Source organism: Delphinus delphis, chromosome 3 (genome assembly GCF_949987515.2).
Source record: "Delphinus delphis chromosome 3, mDelDel1.2, whole genome shotgun sequence".
NCBI classification, from domain to species: Eukaryota; Metazoa; Chordata; class Mammalia; order Artiodactyla; family Delphinidae; genus Delphinus; species Delphinus delphis.
In genome coordinates, this window is record NC_082685.1 from 99790823 (window position 1) to 99815823 (window position 25001).

The 25001-nt window shown below is 37.1% G+C and overlaps 1 long non-coding RNA gene across 1 annotated transcript in view; it reads right to left on the reverse strand.

Moving 5' to 3' along the window:
- Positions 1 to 25001, reverse strand: part of LOC132422163 (uncharacterized) — a 32218-nt gene that overhangs the window by 2500 nt on the left and 4717 nt on the right. Inside the window, exon 2 of the long non-coding RNA XR_009518819.1 lies at positions 1619 to 1657. This is a non-coding gene — a long non-coding RNA (uncharacterized lncRNA). The remainder of the gene's footprint in view (positions 1 to 1618; positions 1658 to 25001) is intronic.

Sequence of the window (25001 nt, forward strand, 5' to 3'; positions counted from 1 at the left end):
ATTCCTGTCTTATACTGAGACATCATGTTCAGTGTTGATATAGTTTGAGGAGCAAAGGGAGCCCAGGGGATAGCTGAAAGAGAGGGAACAGAAATGGAAATATCCCAGCCTGGTTTTGGCAAAACACAGAAGATGTATCAATATAGCAATGGAAATGTCCCCAAAGATTTTCAAAGAATCTTACTAGCTGGAAAAAGGTTTCTGTGTGCTCAGAAATGTTCTATTGCAGCAGTGAGTGTTCTCAAACTGCCAAAGCACTGAGTCTGGTTCTTCCCACCAGAATGAGCCTGGAAATGTGGGCAGTGAGCTCCACTGCATAACTAGACACAGATTCAGAATGTGCAAAACCCACTGTTAGGTAGAAAACCACAACAAAGGCAAAAGAGCCACAGCCCCAAACCACGATTTTAGAGAATTTTATAACGCCACCCTCTTAATTATATATACTGGAAGGGTATTTCAAGGAGCTGAAGGAGTATTAGGGTGGCCTGGGAAACAGCATGCTGTCTTCATTCCCTGGTGCATACTTGTTATTTTGATATACTTGTTTAATTTCAAATGTAAATGATAGGAATAAAAATGCCTGAGATCATTCCTATAGCTATCTTTTCTTTGTCCTAAATCTCATTTTTGTAGATAAAGATTATTGAAATTCAAAGATTTTCATTTACAAATAAAATTGGAGAATTAAAAAATATTAGAATCAAGCCCCTAGCCTAGGGAAAGAATACCGCAGCTTGAGGACACGTTATTCATTGCAACACGTCACTCCCCTCACTCTCCACACGTCCATACGTAAACCTGAGAAATCCCTGTGGATCAAAGAAGTCACTGGAAAGGGCCCAGACAGTCTCATCATTATGAATTTTACTCTAAATTTACAAATCCATGTAACACTACCACACATTAAGTAAACCATACACGTCTACTTCAAATCAAAATGCACACCCCAATCCCAGCTGTAACTTGATTCCAGTCACCCACTATTGCCTCTAAAACTTTTTACTGCTGCAGAAGCCCTCTCACAGTAAGAACACTGGAACTAACTCATTTACATGTTTTTGTGCTACAACTGCTTGCCCTTGTAGACAAAGAAGCATAATACTTCCATGAAGTCCAGAGTCTCAAGTGTCCCTTATTTATATTGAAATTTCATTATTAGAAACACATCAGAGTCTCCTGGAGGTTCTCTTTTATAGTACAAAGACTTCTAGGAAGTCTATCTTTTTAAGTCCATACACTTTAGAGAGTCAACGCACTTCTAGAATGATAGAAGAGGGGGGTCTAAACTGTGTGGCTGAGAGGTAGGTTGTGGCATGACGAACACAAACATCTTGAATACATTGCCTGGAATCAGTTCCAATAAGTGGCTCCCTGTGGTAGGCAACCTCTAAGGTAACAGATATTTGGGGCATTTTTCTCTTCCCTGAAGTAACTAGAGGTCATCCTCAAAGACTGCCCTGGCAAAGGCCAGTTAATCTTTGGGATAGGTATAACTTTGGATCAATCAGTCATTGACATCAATACATTATTTATTTCTTACTTCAATTGATATTTATTGAGGCCCCCAGTACTCAGTTGTCATTGTACTAGATGCCAGGGATGACACAGTACTCACCCAGAGGAGAGGAACAGTAAAGTGCAGATTAAAGTGGATCTGTAGGGACAAAATAAATAAATAAATAAATAAAGTGGATTTGTAGAAATAAGAATTCATTTCAAATCTTGGTTAATTCTGATGTAATGAACTCATTACATTGGAATATTTCTGAAAATCATGGACCTCTTAGTTAACTCCACATAACCAGCTCAACATCCTTTTCCTTTGTGTCATTGCTAAAATATGATGGACACTTTGATTTTTTAACTTTGATACTTATGAAAAGGATACCTGCATAGAAATGAAATTAAATATTCAATCATAGGTATATGACTCCTTTTCCTGAGATATCCAAGAAACATAGAAGGATTTGGTTTTTCCAAATGCTTTGGTTAAATAAGGATGTCCAGATAGGCTATCAGAGCCTGGTCTCACAGTGGACTCATACCTGCTACAGTCAATCAATTGTTTACTGAGAATCACAGGCCAAAGTACTTTGGGGCACAAAGGGGCACAAAGAGATTGTGCCACAAAGAGACATGATTGGGGCACAAAGAGACATGAAACTCATTCCCAGTTTAAAATATAGATGACAAGCAGAGAAGTACACACATAGTTAACTAAAAATCATATAAGTTCTTGACTTGTTAACTGACAAATATCCAGAGAGTGTAGGTAATAAAAACTAATTCTGGGTGGAGCATACATTCTATTTCCTGATCTATGAACCTCTCTGTTACAGTCTACATGAACACCTACTCATTTTTATATCAAACTCGTAACACCTGGCTGACATGTTAAAAGCCAGAAATTGTGGTTGGTTCATTAAGGTAAGTGCTACTTATGCATCTCTGTATAATCAGAATGTAGCATGATATATTGAATCACAAAGCACGAGAAAATAAATGCTTTTTTTTAAAAAGTGCTTGATTTAAGAACACACAGAACATAGAAGCTTTTCTGGTAATGCTGAGTAATATGATTTTTTGAGTTATGTGGTTCTAGAGGAATATGAGAGTTAACTAAAACAAGTCGTGTTCAACAACATAGAAAATGGAAGGTATAAGTCACACCTTAATTTGTTCAGGAAATTTTGTAGGAAAAAAAAAGGAAATACTATTCTCTAATTATCCATTGGAAGTCATGTTAATATAATTTTGTTCAGAGAACTATTGAAGGGACAATGAAATGTAAATTTTATTTTACTAAGAAACCATCCTGGAACTCAATCTTGTACACATAATATTAGTGATTTAGAGTCAGAAGAATTTTTGGTTATTTGGTGGTTGAATAAATGTTGAGCATATACATTCTTTCAAAATGCAAACATAAGTCTATGACTATATATTTAATTTCATTTTTATGCAGTTATCCATTTTATAAGTATCAAAGTTAAAAAATTAAACTATCCATAACACTTTTTAGCAATGCAATTGACAAAAAGTAATGAGATATATAGATAATATCAGATAATGTGTTTATATATATACAGATATATATGTACACGTGTATTTAAAGGGACAAAGAGTTATGACTATAAATTCACTGTAATTTCAAATGGAAAAAGAAATGGGAAATTCCACAATGCAATATATTCCCTTATTCAAACATTCAAACTGCCAAATTCTACCACTTTTTCTTTACAAAATTTCTAAAATCCATCTGTTCCATGATGAAATATACATTTTATCCTACTTTCAAACATATCAACCACCTCATTTCCTACATCACAGTCTCCATGAATGCAGGGATTTGTTAAACATGTGTCCGGTCAAGCCAAAATAATGGAATGGGTAGGACAGGCTCTTCTCTTTCTCCCTCCTTACTTTGTATGCCTGACTGTCATTTCCACCTTGTCCCCTGACTACCGATGAATTCAGAAAAGCCCATGTGTTCCCCTTCTAGGCTAATGACCCCTAGTTCTGCTTGTAGTTATTTCTCTCTCTACATAGTCTTCTCATTGAACCCACTAATCAGATCTCAATTTAGAATGTAATTTAATTCATTACATAAACTACAGTGAAATGTTAATAACTGCAAGGATGTAATCAGCTCCTAGAGATATTTATATTTTAAAGGTTGACTATTATTCAATAAACAAAGTATTAATTTAGCACTGCCTTGGCACTGGCTATGAAGCATTGGCTGAGTGATACACAAAAGATATAGAACAGATTGTCCCTGTTCTTAAGGAGTTTAACACTGTTTGGGTTGGTGGAGACATTGCTAATATGAAAACTTTGAGCTAATTTGTCAATCTTTGATTCCAATACAAGTGGAATTTTCAGTTGGAAGCATTCAAGGTGGGATGGAGTAGGTAGAAAAATCTTCAGGAAGGATTTCAGTCATTAACAGAACCTTGAGAAGCACCTTGGATTTGAAAAAGTAGAGACAATGATTGAGGTTATTTTCGAAGCTGGAAAGAGAATAAAGAAAGGGACAGATTTCTGTGCATTAATTTTGTATCCTGCTACTTTACCAAATTCATTGATTAGCTCTAGTAGTTTTCTGGTAGCATCTTTAGGATTCTCTATGTATAGTATCATGTCATCTGCAAACAGTGACAGCTTTACTTCTTCTTTTCCAATTTGGATTCCTTTCATTTCTTTTTCTTCTCTGATTGCTGCGGTTAAAACTTCCAAAACAATGTTGAATAATATTGGTGACAGTGGGCAACCTTGTCTTGTTCCTGATCTTAGTGGAAACTACTAGAGCTAATCAATGAATTTGGTAAGGTAGCAGGACACAAAATTAATGCACAGAAATCTCTGGCATTCCTATACACTAATGATGAAAAATCTTAAAGTGAAATTAAGGAAACACTCCCATTTACCATTGCAACAAAAAGAATAAAATACCTAGGAATAAACCTACCTAAGGAGGAAAAAAACCTGTATGCAGAAAATTATAAGACACTGATGAAAGAAATTAAAGATGATACAAACAGATGGAGAGATATTCCATGTTCTTGGATTGGAAGAATCAACATTGTGAAAATGACTATACTACCCAAAGCAATCTACAGATTCAATGCAATCTCTATCAAACTACAACTGGCATTTTTCACAGAACTAGAACAAAAAATTTCACAATTTGTATGGAAACACAAAAGACCTCGAATAGCCAAAGTAATCTTGAAAAAGAAAAACGGAGCTGGAGGCATCAGACTCCCTGACTTCAGACTATAGTACAAAGCTACAGTAATCAAGACAGTATGGTACTGGCACAAAAACAGAAATACAGATCAATGGAACAGGATAGAAAGCCCAGAGATAAACCCATGCACATATGGTCACCTTATCTTTGATAAAGGAGGCAAGAATATACAATGGAGAAAAGACAGCCCCTTCAACAAGTGGTGCTGGGAAAACTGGACAGCTACATGTAAAAGAATGAAATTGGAACACTCCCTAACACCATACACAAAACTAAACTCCAAATGGATTAAAGACCTAAATGTAAGGCCAGACACTATCGAACTCTTAGAGGAAAACATAGGCCGAACACTCTATGATATAAATCACAGCAAGATCCTTTTTGACCCACCTCCCAGAGAAATGGAAATAAGAACAAAAGTAAACAAATGGGACCTAATGAAACTTCAAAGCTTTCGCACAGCAAAGGAAACCATAAACAAGACGAAAAGACAACCCTCAGAATGGGAGAAAATATTTGCTAATGAAGCAACTGACAAAGGATTAATCTCCAAAATTTACAAGCAGCTCAGGCAGCTCAATATCAAAAAACAAAGAACCCTATCAAAAAATGGGCAGAAGAGCTAAATACACATTTCTCCAAAGAAGATATACAGATTGTCAACAAACACATGAAAGAAGGCTCAACATAATTAATCATTAGAGAAATGCAAATCAAAACTACAATGAGATATCATCTCACATCAGTCAGAATGGCCATCATCAAAAAATCTAGAAACAATAAATGCTGGAGAGGGTGTGGAGAAAAGGGACCCCTCTTGCACTGTTGGTGGGAATGAAAATTGATACAGCCACTATGGAGAACAGTATGGAAGTTCTTTAAAAAACTAAAAATACGACCTACCATACGACCCAGCAATCCCACTACTGGGCATATACCCTGAGAAACCCATAATTCAAAAAGAGTCATGTACCAAAATGTTCATTGCAGCTCTATTTACAATAGTCAGGACATGGAAGCAACCTAAGTGTCCATCAACAGATGAATGGATAAAGAAGATGTGGCACATATATACAATGGAATATTCCTCAGCCATAAATAGAAACAAAAATGAGTTGTTTGTAGTGAGGTGGATAGACCTAGAGTCTGTCATACAGAGTGAAGTAAGTCAGAAAGAGAAAAACAAATACCGCATGCTAACACATATATATGGAATCTAAAAAAAAAAAAAGTGGTCATGAAGAACCTAGGGGCGAGATTGGAATAAAGACACAGATCTACTAGAGAATGGACTTGAGGACATGGGGAGGGGCAAGGGTAAGCCTGAACAAAGTGAGAGAGTGCCATGGACATATATACACTACCAAATGTAAAACCGATAGCTAGTGGGAAGCAGCCACATAGCACAGGGAGATCAGCTCGGTGCTTTGTGACCACCTAGAGGGGTGGGATAGGGAGGGTGGGGGGGAGGGAGACGCAAGAGAGAAGAGATATGGGGATATATGTATATGTATAGCTGATTCACTTTGTTATAAAGTAGAAACTAACACACCATTGTAAAGCAATTACACTCCAATAAAGAGGTTAAAAAAAAAAAAGAAAAGAAAGGGACAGAGATAGGAAACAAAATAGCCTGTGCAAGGGACACTTTGGAGGCTAGACTAATCGAATAGGATGTCTGCTAGCCAGCCAGATCAGCAGATTCACCCCTCGGGATAAAGCAGGCAAGGGCTATATCTATTGGGAAGTGCACCATAGCGCAGTGAAAAATAAATTCAGGTAGGTTGAGTAGAATGTTCATTTTCTATTGCTGCTTTCCTTTCTGGAGGCTGTAGGGAATGATCCTTTTCCTTACATTTTCCAGCTTCTAGACTCTGCCCAAATTCTTTAGCCCACCAAAGATGCCCACGACCTAATCCCAGGAACCTGGGAATAGGTTACCTACATGGCAAATGGGACTTTACAGGTGTGATTAAGTTAGGAACCTTGATATAAAAAGACTATTTTGGAATTGCTAGCTGGGCTCAATCTTAACACATGGGTCCTTCAAATCAGTGAAACTTTCCCAACCATGATCAAAAGGAGATATGACCACAGAAGAATGGTCAGATAAATGCAATATTTTCGGATCTGAAGTTAGAGGTAGGGGGCCAAGATCCAAGGGATGTGGGCAGTTTATAAAACCTGGGAAGGCAAGAAATGGACTATCCCCTAGAGCATTCCAAAAGGAACAATAGCCCAGTCCAATAGCTCAATTGTACCCCCGTGAGACGTCAGACTTCTCACCTACATAAATGGAAGATAACAAGTCTGTGCTGTTTTTAGCCATAGAAAAGAATAAGCCTGAGGTGGATGGATCTAGAGTCTGTCATACAGAGTGAAGTAAGTCAGAAAGAGAAAAACAAATACCGTATGCTAACACATATATATGGAATCTAAAAAATAAATAAATAAAAGACGCAGACATAGAGAATGGACTTGAGGACACGGGGAGGGGGAAGGGTAAGCTGGGAGGATGAAGTGAGAGAGTAGCATGGACTTATATATACTACGAAACATAAAATAGATAGCTAGTGGGAAGCAGCCACATAGCACAGGGAGATCAGCTCGGTGCTTTGTGACTACCTAGAGGGGTGGGATAGGGAGGGTGGGAGGGAGGGAGACGCAAGAGGGAAGAGATATGGGGATATATGTATATGTATAGCTGATTCACTTGAAACTAACACACCATTGTAAAGCAGTTATACTCCAATAAAGATGTTAAAAAAATTTTCAAAAAAAGAATAAGCATACCTAAGTGCTTAAATAAGTGGATATTATCTACAAATAAAAAGCATCATACTCTATTCAGATTCCTCTTCTCCTGTTAAACAACATTTGCCACCCCGAGTGTTAGGAGCTAAGTAAGAGTCCAGTAAATAATTGTATATTTATTTTCATTGATTCTGAACTATGATTTTTCTAAAGTCTTTCATATATTTGTAGTGAAGATGTCATAAAGGTAGTACATATCACTATCATAAAAAATAGAACAACCAACCTTGTAAAAAAAATTTCTAGAACAAGAAAATCTTTCAACAAATCATTCTTCAAATAAACCATATTTGATACTAAGTTGCTTTTTTCACTATAAGGAAAATGAGACACAAAGAAATTAAGTTACTTAAAATCTTAAAGTTGGTGAGTGGCAAAACCAGGATCTGAACTTAGGTTCCTATGGCTCTTCATTACTGGATCAGTTAAGTGCATTTGTTTTCTTAGAATTTGATAGTGTTCTAAGAAGGCTAGCGCTTCCACCCTAGGAAAATCGTCCCCTGACAGTCTATTACATTTTACTTCCAAGTCATGCAGAAAAGAAAGAATAAGAAAGTGAAGAGGATCCAACACAGAAGTGTTTTGCAAGTTTGGAGGATTTGTATGGATATAAACTCATAAGAGAAGCCACATAGGCTAAGTCATCTTTGCCCTTTGTTACAAATGAATGTATAAAGGTCATTCTTTCTTAGAACTCTACTTCTGTGCTCTCTTTAGAAAGCCTGCTGCACCAGTCACAGAGCTGCCCTCAGATCTCCTTTTAAGGAGGACTTGCCACAGAAGTGCTGTCAACCAACAGCCTCTAGTTGCAGCAGCTCTGGATTCCACCCAGGTGTTTGCTGTGAGAACACACTCTCCATGGGCAGCTCTGGCCAGTGACGGCAGAGGTAACAAGTTCTAGGACCTGGCCATTTTTGCCCACCACAGGCCCTTCTTATAGGCACCCTCCCCTGTGGAGTTACTCACTGGGCTGGTTGCCACTTTGTCTGGGTATCCTTGTTTTCTTTCAATTTATGTTATTGAAGTATAGTTGATTTACAATGTTGTGTTCATTTCTGCTGTACAGCAAAGTGATTCAGTTATACATATACATACATTCTTTTTAAAATTCTTTTCCATTATGGTTTCTCACAGGATATTGAATATAGTTCCTGTGTCATACAGTAGGACCTTGTTGTTCATCCATTCTATATATAATAGTTTTCATCTGCTAATCCCAAACTCCCAATCCATCCCTCCCCCACACCCCACCCCTTGGCAACCACAAGCTTGTTCTCTATGTCTGTGAGTCTGTTTCTCTTTCATAGATAAGTTAATTTGTGTCGTAGTTTGGATTGCACATATGAGTGATATCATATGGTATTTCTCTTTCTCTGTCCGACTCACTTCACTTAGTATGATAATCTCTAGGTCCATCCATGTTGCTGCAAATGGCATTATTTCACTTTCTTATAGCTGAGTAATATTCCATTGTGTATATATGAACCATATCTTCTTTATCCATTCACCTGTCAATGGACATTTAGGCTATCTCCATGTCTTGGCTATTGTGAACAGTGGGAAGCACTGTTTTCTGAGACTCTTTCCATCCAATTCTCCATCCTGCCTCCCTCATTTCACAGGTTTCAGACCTGCATCATAGTCTGAAGTTTTTCCCTTCTCTTCCTCCCTCTCCTCGTATCTTCAATGCATCCTACCTCCAGTATATCTTCTGCACTTGTAACTCAGTCTTAGCCCCAGCTTCCACTGCCCCTGAACTGACACTCCAAGCTCCAATGATTACAAGTTCAGGAGTCCACTTCCCCACCAAAATAAACTAAGACACACTTTAAAATAACAAGGCTACTTTTCCTCCTATGCGAATCAATTGCTGGTAACCAGGAATTTCTGCTCAGCAGGTGGCCACCTGGATGCATAGTCAATGTTGTTCCACCAGAGCATCACAGGAGAGGCACGCGGGTGGCAACAAGAGTGAAAACTATCTATAAATACTTCCAATCTCCTTGCCAGAAAAGCTGGTGTGTTCTGTTGTTTCATCCATACCTGCAAAGAACAACCTGTGCCTTTATTTCCATCTGCTGCTGTGAGAAAATCAAACCTGTACTTCCTCACTGAGCATATTCCCAGCCTTTGCTTACATTCATACGGCCTGTCACCCTTTCATTTTATTAACACAGGAATGAATTATGAGCCGCCAGAGGAAGTATCATATCTAATGCCATATCTGAGATCACTTCAAGATTATGATTTCTTCTCCAAAATTATTCTAATGCTATTTACAAAAATAATCACGCACATAGCATGTGGTTGAATTTTACCTGAACCATTTACTAGTTCTATTATAAACCTTTGTTTTTCCTTTGCTTTCAACATGGCATATGTGCTGTTTTTTTATACTCTGGTAAAGCAACTTGACAGTTGGTAGCTGTCTGGCTGTTTATTCAACATATGTACCACTTAATGCACAGGTCTCAGTGAGACGGTCCCCAAAGTCAATGCAACTGGGATAAAAGTCAACAAATAGAGCTTTGCAGGGAGCGCATTTACTTGGGGAGAGTTAAGTATTTGAAAGGTGTTTAGCAGTTAAGATTTAAGCCTAATGTCATAAGAATTTACAGGGTCAGCATCTCCCCCCAGCACAGCACATCCTCTGGATTTCACATAGGAGCTCCATATGTTAGGAAATCATCTTTTTAATTAGATCTCTGTAGCCTCATTCTAAGTTACCACTGTCACAAGTCCTGGATAAAATCCTATTCTCAGGAAACCTTTCAGTAAACAGTTAGCTGTAGGTTCTTACAAGAAGATATGGAGACAGATTCTCTCACATTGCAAGTGATTTTAAATTAGCTGCTCTGGAAAGTGGTGGGTGCAGTGTTATTTCAACATCCTCATCTGTTACCTGAGGCTTTTCCCCAAGGAAAGCAAAATGTGCTCAGTAGTGTGCACTTCTGAAAGTAGAATTGGTTAGGGAGTTCTGTAGCCTATTCTGGCCTGTCTGGACTAGCAGATGGGATGAAACAGAAATTCCCATCCCATTTTGGCCACTAGGACTTCTCAAACGTGAATCCATCTGAGAAGTAAAGTTTCCTGAAATTTTAGTAATGTTCAAGGGAGAAGGAAGTGAATGGAAATTTATGCATGAGGAGCTATTTTGTACCAAGTCCATTTAATAGATTTTTAGATACCATCTTCCATAAAAACCCTAAAGGGAAAGCAGTATTAATATTTTCACTTTTTTTTTTTTTTTTGCGGTACGCGGGCCTTTCACTGTTGTGGCCTCTTCGGTTGCGGAGCACAGGCTCCGGACACGCAGGCCCAGCGGCCACAGCTCACGGGCCCAGCCGCTCTGCGGCATGTGGGACCCTCCCGGACCAGGGCACAAACCCGCGTCCCCTGCATCGGCAGACGGACTCCCAACCACTGCGCCACCAGGGAAGCCCTATTTTCACTTTTTTAGATAAAAAAATAATTGAGGCTGAGTGGCAAAATGACTTTTTCAAGGTGACAAACAGAAACCACAGCACTGGTCCGATTCAAGTCCCAATTGTGGACGAAACCAAAGTTCTATTCTTAACCAGTGTGGTACACTGTCTACCAGTTATATAGCTTATAATGAAGATGCTTTAAAACTTCTGTAGAAGTTGCAGGGCTACCCAAAATGAGCCTCTTTTGGACCTGGAGTTAGCCTAAGCTCCAGGGATAAATTTACTTCTAAAGTCATCAATTCTCAAATTTCGTGTATCAGTGTGATATTGCGATTTATAATAAGAAATATGTATTTGGTCTTACCCTTGGTTCCTGGATCACACTCCCCAAATCCTTGAAGTTGCCTAAGCGCAAAGAGCAAGGAAGGTGTCTTCTGTTATGTTAAAAAATGACTTTTGGAAACCACTGAAAGATGGGGGCTGGTTGCCAGTGGAGTTAACCCAGTGATTAGAGGGTTGGAACTTTTGGTCCCACGCCCACCTCTGGGGAAGGGAAAGGGAGCTGCAAATGGAGTCAATAATTTAATCAACTGTGCCTGTGTAATGAAGCCTCCATAAAAACCCAAAGGACAGGTTGGAGAACATTTGAAGGTTCTGGGACAGTGGCGCTCCTGGAGACGGCATGGAAGCTCCTCGCCCTTTCCCATGCCTTGCCCTATACATCTCTTCAATCTGGGTTATGTCCTTTTACAATAAACTAGTGATCTAATCAGTGAAATGTTTCTCTGAGTTCTGTGAGCCTCTCAAGCAAAGTAGTCAAATCCAAGGAGGAAGTCGTGGGAACCTCTCATTTATAGCTGGTTGGTCAGAAGTACAGGTAACAACCTGGACTCTCAGTCAGCATCCTGAGTTGGAGGGCGTTACTGGAACTTCCAATTTGTGAACAGTCAGTCAAAAGCACAGGTAACAACCTATGTTGTGGGGCGGGGCGGGGAGGGGGAGGCGGTCTCCTAGGCCTGAGCCCTTAACCTGTGGAATCTGACACTCTTCTCCAGGTAGACAGTGTCAAAATTGATTTGACTTGTAGGACACCCAGTCGGTGTCCAGAAAGTTGCTTGTTGGATGTGTGAGGGAAACATCGTCTCCACCCTTGCCCCATCCCCTGACCACCAACACCAAATTGTAATTTCGTGCGTACAGCACAAAAGAATCAGACAAAAAATGTTATCTTTTTCAAATTCCCATGGTCCTCCCATATCCTGGATCACACTGCTGCCACTGAGCCCAACCAGTCATCTTCTGTGGATGTCAAGATGTCCTCTCTTGGCAGCCACCACACACCTGGCAGGCAGATCAAAAGTGCCTGGAGTTTTTAGCCTTTCCCTCTACTTTTAGATTTGAATAAAATCCCTTATCTCAGGACATGGGATCTGGCACACCTTGGTTTGCACCAAAAGTAGTTGGCATGCAAAGAAACTGGATGGTACAATGTGCAAATGATGGAGAGTTAACTCACTAACATGAAAACATTCACCAATGGAAAAGAGAAGACAGGAAGGAGCCAAGCAGACAAATTTCTTCTTTCCCGCACGACCTACTGTGGATTATCTCATGCAACATGCCCAGGAATATACTGTGTGCCGAGTAGATACACCTGCCTGGCAACATCATGGCTCAAGGTGAAGCAGTAGTCAGACATATAAACACAACATTTCATTTTTCTTCCACATCTTTTCTTGTCTCATTGCCCTTATTCTTCACTCTCCTTCTCTTAGGTTTGCATATACAAAATAAAACACTGGCACTTAATCCTTGCCTCAGGCTCCATATTCTAGGGAAACTGGCAAACAAAGTCATTTAGTGAATTTAAGAATTACTACATGGGATTGTTAAAATGAAAATTCCCTAATGTTGACTTTCTCTACCTTAAAAATGGAAACTTTTCTGGGTCATTATTTAATTATAGATGCTCTCTTTGTTTCACATTAATCCATGCATTTAAAAGAGATTCTGTGGAATAACTCAATTTTCCCAAGTAGTAAGTTTTGCTTTCCTCCTCCATGCTAAGAAAACTACCAATTTTGTTAGAATCAGAGATATGTTTAGAAACAGGCAATGAAACATGATTGGTCTAACTCAGCAATGACAACACTACTCCCAAATTTCCAAGCCTCCCTTGAAGAGGGGTGCTGCCTGTCCCAGCTCTGGATGGGATGGTGCTGGAAAAGCTTTGTTCTAATAATAAAGAAGTACAGATGGGGCTGGCTTAGAGTCTGACACTTCCCTAGCCATTCTTTCTTGAACGTAGACATGATGCCTAGAGATGCAATACCATTTATCCACCAGCTTCAACAGCCACCTACCCATCATAAACGGCAAGAAGAGGAAGAGTAAACATGCCAAGGATGATGGAATAGAAAGATAAAACTGTTGGTCTGCACTTCCTGCAATGTGAAAAAACAATCAAAAACTCTGTTTAAACTATTGTACTTAGGTTTCCTGAGACTTATAGCCAAATGCATCATTAACTGCATCTTGTGTATTGAGTGACAACTTCTTGAAATCCATGATTTCACATGTGGAACTTATCTAACAATGACATTGACTTCAATCTCATAAAAATAGGAAAATTTTAAAAAAACCAACTAAAATAGCAGAGCAGAACTGGAATGTGCAGTAAATTGATACATCACATAAGCCATATATTATAAATACAAGTGTAGGATAAATATTAGTATTTCCCCTACTTTGCAAATAAGAATTGACACCTAAGAAAGAACTAAATATTTTCTTCTTTAGTGTTATAGTTAAATGGTTGAGCCAGTATTTAAACACAACTGTTATGAGGTTTTAACATGTATATTTTTGCCAGTATAAAGCTTTCTTTCCCAAATGTATATTTGGAACAGTGATGAAATTTTTAATAAAGGTTTTACATTAATCCTTATAATGAGACCAAATAGGTTTTGGAAACATTAGCTCTAGTTCTGCATTCTTTCCCAGAGTCTTTAATTTTCCAATTAATGTTATAAATCTCCCAAAATAAAAATAAATTTACATTTATTTCAACAAGGACCCCCTTTTTTTCCCAAAGAATACCTATCAACGTCTTATGAAACACCAGTATTCCAAAGAACAAAGTTTGGGAAAGCTGTATCAGCACAATTGCATGTATTTATTCAATATTTATGTGACATACTACAGTTCATCACTTACTACAATGATTTATATATACTACACACACATAAATACCTCTATCTACCCATCCATCCATCTAACCATCCGTCCATGTATCTATCTATCTAGATATATATTAGAGACATCCAAAAATCTTTAGGCTTGATTCTAAGGGGTCAAATGTCTTTTTTGTATAATGCCCTATGTACCTCAATTTCTCAATACGCATTAAACTCTAGTTCCTTATTGTCCTTATAAGCAGTTTCCAAGACAAAAACAAATGTAGGAAGGATTTATTAACTTGTTCAAGTTGACATAGTGGGTCTATAGTTGTAATGAGACTGAAGTTTCTGCTTTCAGTTTATTCTTCCAGTCACTGGGCAGTCCTTCAGTAGTCTATTCAAGCTAACTTTTGAGTTCTGGAAAGTGAGGAAAGAGAATAGAAAGTAGATAATATTTAATTTCAAAGGACAATTCTTTCTAACTTTCTCTTTTGGGTAAGAGAGGAAACAACAAAAATGTAGTGTGAAACTATCACTTGGAAGAAATCATCTACATTTAAGACTAATTGAAAATTATCAGCATTTCGATTAGCATGGATGTTGTTTATTTTCAGTTTTGCAAGTTTACTGACAACAGTCATATGGTCATAATGGTGATGGAGCTCTTATTTTAATTATGAGTTTTGCTTCTGCAGAAAGAAAAATGTAGACTTATCATGCATGCTCTAATAGATAATAAGAGTTCAAATTCTAGATAGTACAATGACTTTCCCCCAAACAGATCTTTTCCTTTTAAGCACCAGATCAATAAATGACCCTTTTGATCAGAGAACAAACTAAAACCTCCTCGTATTTTTCTTGTTACTTTCATTTTTCCCTCAAGAAAAGATGAAGCTACTTAAGTAGCAGACCACAAAAGCACTATGGCACTTTCATCGTAGTAAAGAGTTCAAAAAGTAAATAAAACTTTGTGGAACTTATATTCAAGAACAAAGCTAGCACCCAGTAGCTCAATATGCCTTTGGGATTAGGGGTTTATTCAGAGCATCAAGAATCAGTATTTCCATTTAGACATACAAGTGATCTAAATAGCATTCATAGGACTTTGAAAGCCTTTTTGAAATAAAAAGCAGAGCAAACTACAAAAGTATAAATTCTAAATTTTCCTACATTATTCCTACTTTGTAGAGCATCTGGTCAGGATGGGGGCTGCCAGGACATCACATATCAATCACATATGAAAGAACACACTGATCCACGTGACCATGGCACAGGAATAGACTAATGAGAACCCAGCCGCATGCCTCTCCTTTTCAATTAGCTTTCTGTCCATTTTCACAGAAATACACTGGGGGAGGAAACTTTGTGGGTATTTGCCACCACCAACAGATCCTTATCTTGTCTTAATCTATTGAAATACAAACTAGTAAAAGGGAGTTTAAATGCCAAAAAAGTAAAAAGAAACACAAGACAGGTATCCATGGCAAGGACTGACGCACACTTTGGCAATCAAAATGGATATTTTGGTAGAAAATGAATGATTGGTGTGGGGGGGGGAGCTCTCTGCAAGGCTGACATTTCTATTTTCTTAAGAGGTGATATGGGTCATTTAGTGCATAATGGGATAAGGAGATTAAATTGTGAATAATATTAATAAATATTACTTTCAAATGTATCTTAAATGTGAGGAGAAAGTACAAAAATCTGTCCGCATCTCCATCCTCTAGCACATTGACAAAATAAGCATTCACTCGATGGTTTGTTTGGTTCATATCTTCTGTATTATTGAGTAGGCAAAGCTACTGAGAATACAGTCAAGTTTAAGTTCCACACTTTGATCACCTGTTATTTATTTCCTCTTGGCCCTAAGAACATTCAATGCCTATTTTGCTCCCACAATCACAGTTAAACTCACCCACACAACTAAAATCTAATTGGCAAAAAAAAGCTTAGATATTTACATGGAAAATATACCCTGAGGAAAAAACCATTCTAATGTCATAACTAAAAAATGACAATTTTGTATTTGAGCATTTCTTGCTGGAAATGTTAATTGCAAAACGTGCCAGCTAAGATTTGCTCCATTGTTACCAGCACATGTGTATCTCATTTGCTCCTTTGTCTTGCTTTACAGCCATACTGCAGTCTCAGTGAGTGATGTTCTTGAATTATTTCTCTTTCCAAATTCTTTTTCCTCTGCTTTCCTTGTTTTACTAGTTCTCAGGTTTCAGTCTGTGTTGTTCCCCTTGTCTGCTACTCCTTCTGGAATTCTAGCTTTATAAAACGCTGTAGTGAAGGGTTGCAGGATTTTTTCCCCTCTACTTGTATACTGCCAAGGGACTCTTTTTGAAGACCTTACTTTTACCATCAAGAACTAGGGAGGCAGACCCAGTGGCCTTAAGGGATTTAATTAGAGTTCACCAAGTTAGAATCTCTGAGCTCTCAAAGACCTAATTTAAATACAAGTTCACTCATTTTTTCAACTATTTCTTAGGCCCTTATTAAAATTTCAGGTTATTAAAGGGAACATCCCGTGTTTTGCAATACACAGAAAATAAACCTGGGTTATGCAGAATCTCAAACACCCTCCAGGTGCAAATGCAGAATTCTGCCAATCGCTAGGAAACTTATAAGGAATTAGCATATAAATTATTAAAACTATCATGGAATTTTGTTGATCATTATCAATTACGTTTATATGGGTGGCATCAGTTTTATAGGAGATAAACATTGGCTGTAGATTGGTGAGAGACAATATGTAATTTAATGTATTTTTGGTCAGTTGTCCTACTATTGCCTTGTATACAAATGATTATTATTATGACTACTCTTTACTTTAGGTGGTGTTATATTCCTTTTGTTAAGCTGTCAGCCAGAACCCTTGTGAAAAACTAATGACAAATCATATCAATTTATAAAAACTTTCTGGTCAATCAAACCTCTGTTACGGTTATGACAGGAGAGCCACGTAAAACACAATTTCTGATTGACAGCACTGCAATTTTATGAGAAAAAAAAATGCTGGTCTTTACGTGCTCTTTCCTTTCTACATTAAGAATTGTGTCTTAATTAGACGTCCTAGCCAGAAATTGGCTTAAAACATGGATTGACTACACGATGATGTCAAAATTTAAACAACTAGCAACATTAAAATCCGCATAACTTTGGCATGAAGAAACACAGAGCAACAATGGAAGGTGCCACTAAGCCAGTTGTCACATAAATAGGAGAAATGGGCAAAAAGAAAAGCTAACAGGTTGCTTCGACAGCATTTAGTTGTTTAAGCCTCCTTGTAAAGATCACTCAAACAGAATAGAAGAAATTCATAGGGGTCGGAGAGATGGAAAGAAAATGAAAGCTTTGTTACTTCAGTTTGATTTGGGGTGCAATTTATAAAACACTTCAACATTGCTTCGTTGCCTTTTTCTTAAATTGCCACCAGAAAGAACACTTCTTAGTGAAATAACTGTGAGAACTCTGTAACAGCTATTGTTTTCAAGTATTTCTCCACTCACATCCCTGTAGTATTATCATATAATTAGCATATTAACTTTCTCAAAGTTAACTTTCACTATGGCTTTAATAACTGGATTGAAGATCTGGGTCTTTCAGCGAGCTAACTGGTGAAACGTAGAATTTAGGTCATCTCTACACTTTGGATTTTTTATCATTTAGATGCTTTAGAGGACATAAAATCTTAGGTACTTCTCCATTTAGTATTTCATTCATTTCATTCTTACGAAAAATATGGCAGTAGAGATACAAATATGAAATATTTTATGCCAGTTTACACTATAAGTCGTCATCTCTTAAACCTGATTATTTTTTGGCATAACTGCACAGAAAAATAGTAAAATTGTCATCTTATAAAAGCACACTCTACACGCTAACTTCATTTGTGCGATTGAAATAAAATCACAGTATATACAAAACAAAACAAAAAAAGCACACTAATTCTCACTTACAACATTACAAGACTAGTTTACTGGTATAAATTCACATGAACTTCCCAAGATGAGATATTTTTCATAATTTAAAATTTTAAAGTTACGGTTTATAATGATCACCCTGGAGCAGTAAAGGAAAATCTGTTTCTTTAGTGGATGTGTTAAAAATTCTTTCCATTTGCTTTCCACTAAAAGACCATGCTTAAGTACTTCCATTAAATATAAAATATTTTTCAGGTTTGCCTTGTTATTTAATGAAATTCAAAATCAGTTTGCAAAGGCAATCGCCCCACTCCCCCAACTCTCCAAAAAAAATCTTCATTTCATGACAAACATAGATTTCCTGAGAGATGGAAAACATTCACTGTGAAAATCGCTATATTTATCCTTGAGACATATTTGGTAAAATTCACTAATTTGCCCAGTGCATAATTGCAGTATGTTCATGGAAAAACAAACTGTCTTACCAATGACTTTAAAACAGAATCCCTCTGCTCTTAGAATTCGATGGAAGCAAGCACTATGTAAATACTAATGACTGAGTATGATCTTCCCAGGCAGTGGGAAGGAAAATGCTTACTTTGGTCACACACACGCAGACACACAATTGTGTGTATATGATCTTTTTAGGAAAGGCCTTTATAATACAGTCATAAAAATAATCAAAATAATGACTTACAAGTAAACATTTAAGTCAGAGACCAAGATTGAGAAAAAAAGCATGATAACTATTTTTCTTTCTTTTTTTTGTTTTGTTTTGTGACTACTTTTCTAAATCACACAGGTCAGATGCTATTTGCCTCTCCAGTGGTCTCTGAAGATTCTAGGTGAACTTAATTTGCTTTAATTTGATGTTGCAAATTTTTTTTAATAATATACTAAAAATCAAGTGCAGTCTACTTTTGCTTCCCTGTGATGTAATTTTTTAGTTGCATATAAACTAGTTTATAAAAAGGAAATGAATTTTCCAAGTTTGAAGGTGAACATAGACTTTCACATTGGAATGGAACTCCCAGCCCCCTGTCCTAGAAGAGTTCAAACACTCCAAAATCATGACCAGATTGCCTTCTGTACATTATAAAGTAAAATCCATTAGACATTTTACTTAATTTAAAAAAAACATAGAATCCGATTTTTTCATCTGATTTTGACTACTCACATATAGGTTGGTATTGTACATTCCTCTAAGTTATTGTGTAATAGATTTCACAAAGAATTATCAACAAAACATAAACACATTGAAATAGTCCTAATTTAACCATTTCTTCTGCTTATAATTCTAGCATCTAAAGAGGCAGGAAAGGGTAGCTAAATTGAAGATATCACGACCATAATAGACCATAAAAGGCTATAGACCATAAAAGGCTATAAAAGGCTATAGTTTAATTCCTTGCATACCAAAATGTGTTGAGCAAACTAAGTGTAGTTGTTATAAACTAAATATCTGTGTACCCCGCCCCCAGGTTTATATGTTGAAATCCTAACACCCAATGTGATAGTATTGGGAGGTGGGCCTTTGGGAGATAGTTAGGTTGTGAGGGTGGAGCCTTCTTGAATGGGATTAGTGTCATGATAAAAAAGCCCACAGAGAGCTCTCTGGCCCATTCTGCAACAAGATAGCCATCTATGAACCAGAAAGCAGCTATCATCAGACACCAAATTTGCCAATGCCTTGATCTTGGATTTCCCATCCTCCAGAATTGTGAGAAATAAATTTCTGTTGTTTATAAGCCACTTGGTCTAGGGTACGTTGTTATAGCAGCTCAAACAGACTAAGACAGTAGCAATAACTTAAATCATGTACATTTTTGAAAAACACTTGCCTTTGTAAAGAAAACCCCATCCTACATGTCTGCCTCTTTTGACTAGGGTATTTGAATAATATTACATAATTCTTACTATATCCTGACTAACTGAAAAAATACTTATAAAAAATCAATATATAAAGAGGAGATGTGAGACTGGAAAATCATAAAACCTCACAAAAATGGGGGCAGGTATTATTAGGTAAGGAAAGGACTAAAACCTTCCTGTATTTTTTTAAGATCCTGTCAAAATACTGTATTAAACCAAAAGACATAGGAAGAACCCAGGGAAAGTCCAGAGCTCAAGATTAAAAGCACAGAAGAGTTTCAAATAGAGACTGACTAACTGGAAGGTAAAAGTATAAAATAATATATTCACAGTCTAGGAAACTGCTAGTTATAGTAGATGAAACATTTTGAAGATAATCACGAAGGAATGAAACTCAAAATATATCTAAGATCTACCAGTTTTTCATGCCTATTCTAATCCTTGCTCTCTTCAGTTTAATTCTGGGTTACTGCATCACTCATCTACACAAATGCACTTGATTTTCGGGAAAAAATAAAAAACTAGAAGCTACAAAAATAGCCACTCAACTAGTCCTCAGGCCTCTTGCATCTGTCCTTCCACAAAGATATTCTGTTTATCATTGACCATGAATATGTGAGACTTATGACCAAAAAGGCTCGTTGTTAATGTCTTGATTTAACACTTACTGATAGATTCATATTGATTATACCAAGACCATCATTGTTTTCACCTGATAATATAGCAGACAGAAACTTCAACTAAGTGTAAAAGAACTGCCAACACAGCAGTTTTCTTATAGTTTACTTGTGCTAGTACTATTAGTATTGCCTTCAATATGAACTTTCTTTTTTTTTTTTTTTAATGGGTTTTGTTTTTGTATCCATTAATTGAGCCTATGTCGTTCGGTTGGAGCATTTAACCCATTCACATTTAAGGTGATTATCAATATGTATGTTCCTAATACCATTTTCTTAATTGTTTTGGGTTTGGTTTGTTTTTTGTTTTGAATTTTATTTTATTTATTTTTTATACAGTAGGTTCTTATTAGTTAAATATGAACTTTCTATATAGGATTTTTTAAATTCACTAGTAATTGTTGGAGACTTAAATTAGATAAAACCAGAAAATATATGAATCATCTTAATTGAATACTCATCAACTGCAATACGTAGCGAGACACAGAAAGCAAACGAACAACTGCGTGTGTACCATAAGATAATGTGGAGCATCCTCCTTGCCCTGAGAATAGTCCACATACAGTATGTGTAATTGGTGACTCTTTTGACATGTTGTCCAAGATTGGGTGCCAGTGTTGATCTGTATGTTAAATAGGAATCAAGTTTGATTTTTTTATACAGATTACATCTAGCATTCTAACACAGTATACTGGGTACTCCTCTGGGGTCAATGCATGCCTCACCACCACACACACACACATGGGATGGAGTCAATAACTGTATAATACTATCAGACCAACACTCATAAAACTACTAAAGACTGCGTCAGTCCTCTCAAGCATTTACATCATGATCCCTCATGGATTTCCTGTACAAATCCATGTCATTCTAACATTCAGAGTTTTAATATCATCTGCCCTCATTTTATCCTTCTCCCTCAGTTCCCATTACTTCTCAACACTGAAGCCCTGCTTCTTTGCCTTGCTTCTCTACCACACAGTAGACTTTTTTCTAAAAGTGTCTTCTTTTCTTCTATATTCCTGTTCAAGTTCTACTTCTTGAAACTTTCTGCAGCTGAGTCCAGACTGCTTACTACTTTTGTAAAATTGTACCCCACAGATCATTCATTCATCTGAAAATCCCTTGCCTTTGGCCTCTTCTGCCTCCTCCCCAATCCATTTTCCAGTCTTTAGTCCTTGTCTTTCATCTGCATAGAACAATTAAATGCTTGCTCATAAGATAAAGTGAAAAATCTTTAATATGTTGCTTTACTGAGTATATGGCTAAACTCTGAGTAACAAAACCCAACAAAAGAGTGATTTAAACTAGGAACTAAGTTCTTACTAACACAGAACTCTGGGGAAGGCAGTGTAGGATTTAATGGCAGCATACTTCCAGCATCATCAAGGGACCCAGGTTTCTACATTACTGCTTTGCTCTTTGTTAGGTTATACCCTTGGCTCCCATAATCCAAGATGGTTCACTACCCCAAACACATTCCAAAGAGCAGAATGGAGAAAAAGAGAGAGATGGAAAAACAGCCTCTGCCTTGAAGGACAGATTCTATAAGTAATACATCTCATTTTCTCACACCACAATGCCCTAAACTTAATCAAAAGTCACGCCTAGCTAGCAAAGAGACTGGAAAATATAATATTTAGCTCAAGTATTTGTATACCCAGCTAAAACTTGGCTATTTTGTTACCAAAAGAGATATGAGTAGATGCAAGTTTATTATACAAGGATTGCAGGGCTCTCTACCATTAACTCCAGGCCTATCTCTCTAGTATTTTCATTCTTTTTTACTTCCTCTTCTTTAGCAATAATAAAATTCTTTCAATTCCTCAATCTCTCTTTTTAGCCTGAATCACACTATCTAGAACTGACATTACTGTCTCTTAGCATGTGCCGCAGGGATAAGGAAACACCTCACTTAAGGATGAAGGAATATCTGACTCTTTTGTAGGTATAGCCTTTGTGGCCTCAAATAAAACTAAAAGAGAGGCACTCACTTAACATCATATTTTAGGGGGAAAAAAGCAAGGTTAATGTATAATTCAGAATCAGGGAACCTCTGGTCCTCCTGTACTGGAGATAACCTAATAACCACTTGATGGATGCAAAAGTCTCACATACATATACAAACAAACAAAAAATTGAGAGAGAAAGCTGAAAAGGGAGGTTGGAGACTTGAAGATTATTCTTAAGAGGTGAAATTTGGTCCTATAGTCCAAAAGGAACCACCATAGGATTCTACTGTGAGATTATTTTTAAAAACACATTATATTCCCAATCACACATTTGTAATCACTTCAAACCTTGAGAATGATAAAATTTGCTATAGGGACATTTCTATTAGTGATTCTATTATAATGTGATAGAATTGAATGGTCCCACTGGATTTACATAACCCTGCATTTGGTTCAAAAATTATAGAATTTCAGAGTAAAGGAGTCATAATGTACAACTTCCATTAATAATACAATGAAAAATCCTTTTGTGAAATTCCTATGCCACATCAAAATAAGAAAACTACCAATAAGGGCAGCATAGTATCCTCTAAAATAATTTTTCAATTGAAGTCATGAAATCTAGCTGAAGAAAAGTGCAAAGTAGGAAAAAAATCTATAAAATAACTTGGATAAGTCAATATGAATGCTTCCTTATGTACATTCTTTTGAAGGAACTATCCTTATCATTCAATTCCATGTCTTACTAAAGCAGAAAGTGAGTTGGAAAATCATATGACTTGATTCTACAAGAACCAGTTAGTAAATCTGAATAATACTGGCATAGATATGATAATCAAATCCAGATCTATTAATGACACTGCCATGACACGCATATAAATATAAAAATAAAAGGACAAGAACAGAACCCTGAGGGACCACACATTTTACAATAACTATTTCCGATGAGCTGCTACCCAATAGAGTATGCTGTGTCTGCTGACAAAGATAATTACATTTCAAACCAATTTAATGCTGTCTCAGAATTCCTACTCACGTTTCTGGAAGATCCAACAATATATCACTGTCTACTGTGTCAAAGGTGAGTGACAGACCTAACTTTGAGAGCAGGCATCCATTCTTTCCCAGAAACTCTCACATATCACTGAAGATAAACAGGTAGTCCCTGGTAACGTAATGGACACCCCAAAATCCAGGTTGGAATTTTATCAAATATTAAGCATAAATAATTGTGTCTTCAGGCAAAATATCAAACAAGTTTCCATTCTTTTTTATTTCCTAGAAGAGACAAGAACTAGAAAATCTGTATCAGAGTCTAGCAGGCACATAGTTGATACTCCTTAAATGTTTGTTGAATGAATATATGCATACAATTTTATACAACAGTCAATGAACTAGAGAAGCAAAAGGCATGTAAAATAGTATGCTAATAGGTTACAGTATTCTCATTTCTAATAAAAGTATAGCCTGCATATAATTCCTCAATTATATGTGTAAGCAGAGCCAAGTAAGCCCTTGAAATAAAACAGATAAAAAGCAAGATAATAAAACTAAATATAACAAAACTTTCCAAAATATGCAGAGATGTCTTATGTATTTCTCCAAGATTTGTTTTCAATCATATTTTTAAGAATAAAAAATAGAAAGATGGGGGCTTCCCTGGTGGCACAGTGGTTGAGAGTCTGCCTGCCGATGCAGGGGACATGGGTTCGTGCCCCGGTCCAGGAAGATCCCACATGCCGTGGAGCGGCTAGGCCCGTGAGCCATGGCCGCTGAGCCTGCGCGTACGGAGCCTGTGCTCCGCAACAGGAGAGGCCACAACAGTGAGACGCTCGCGTACCGCAAAAAAAAAAAAAAAGGAAGATTTCATACCTGTCGTGGGTATAAACCAAAGGCCATAAGTTCAGGTGTGCGAATAAAAGTCATTTTCATTATTTTCTTTCAGTCAATAACTTATATTCTCCCATCCCACTGAAATGTGGGAAAGTCAGCTCTGTTAATTCTATCGTCCTTGTCATCACTTCAGTTTTGCCATTTCTGCTGTTTCAGTGTCTTTCTCAGTACCTAGTGTGCTGTCAGCAGGGAGCTGTAACAAAAATTTGCTAATTTTATAGCTTATATACCAATTTTTTCTCTCCCCAAGTCTCTGGGAGTATTTTCAACATGAGAGACACCTCTCTCATTTTCTCCCATCATACCTTCCAGGACACCTTGCATATTCTCAATGGGACTGGGTCTTACCAAGATAAGCCAGGAAAAATAAATGTGTTAGTTAAGAACAAGTTGAGCTGCTATCACAAACTATTCAATAATATGGAGACTGAAACAATGCAGAAGTTTATTTATCTTTCATATAACATCCACAGACAAGAGATCTTCTAATAATAGGAGAGC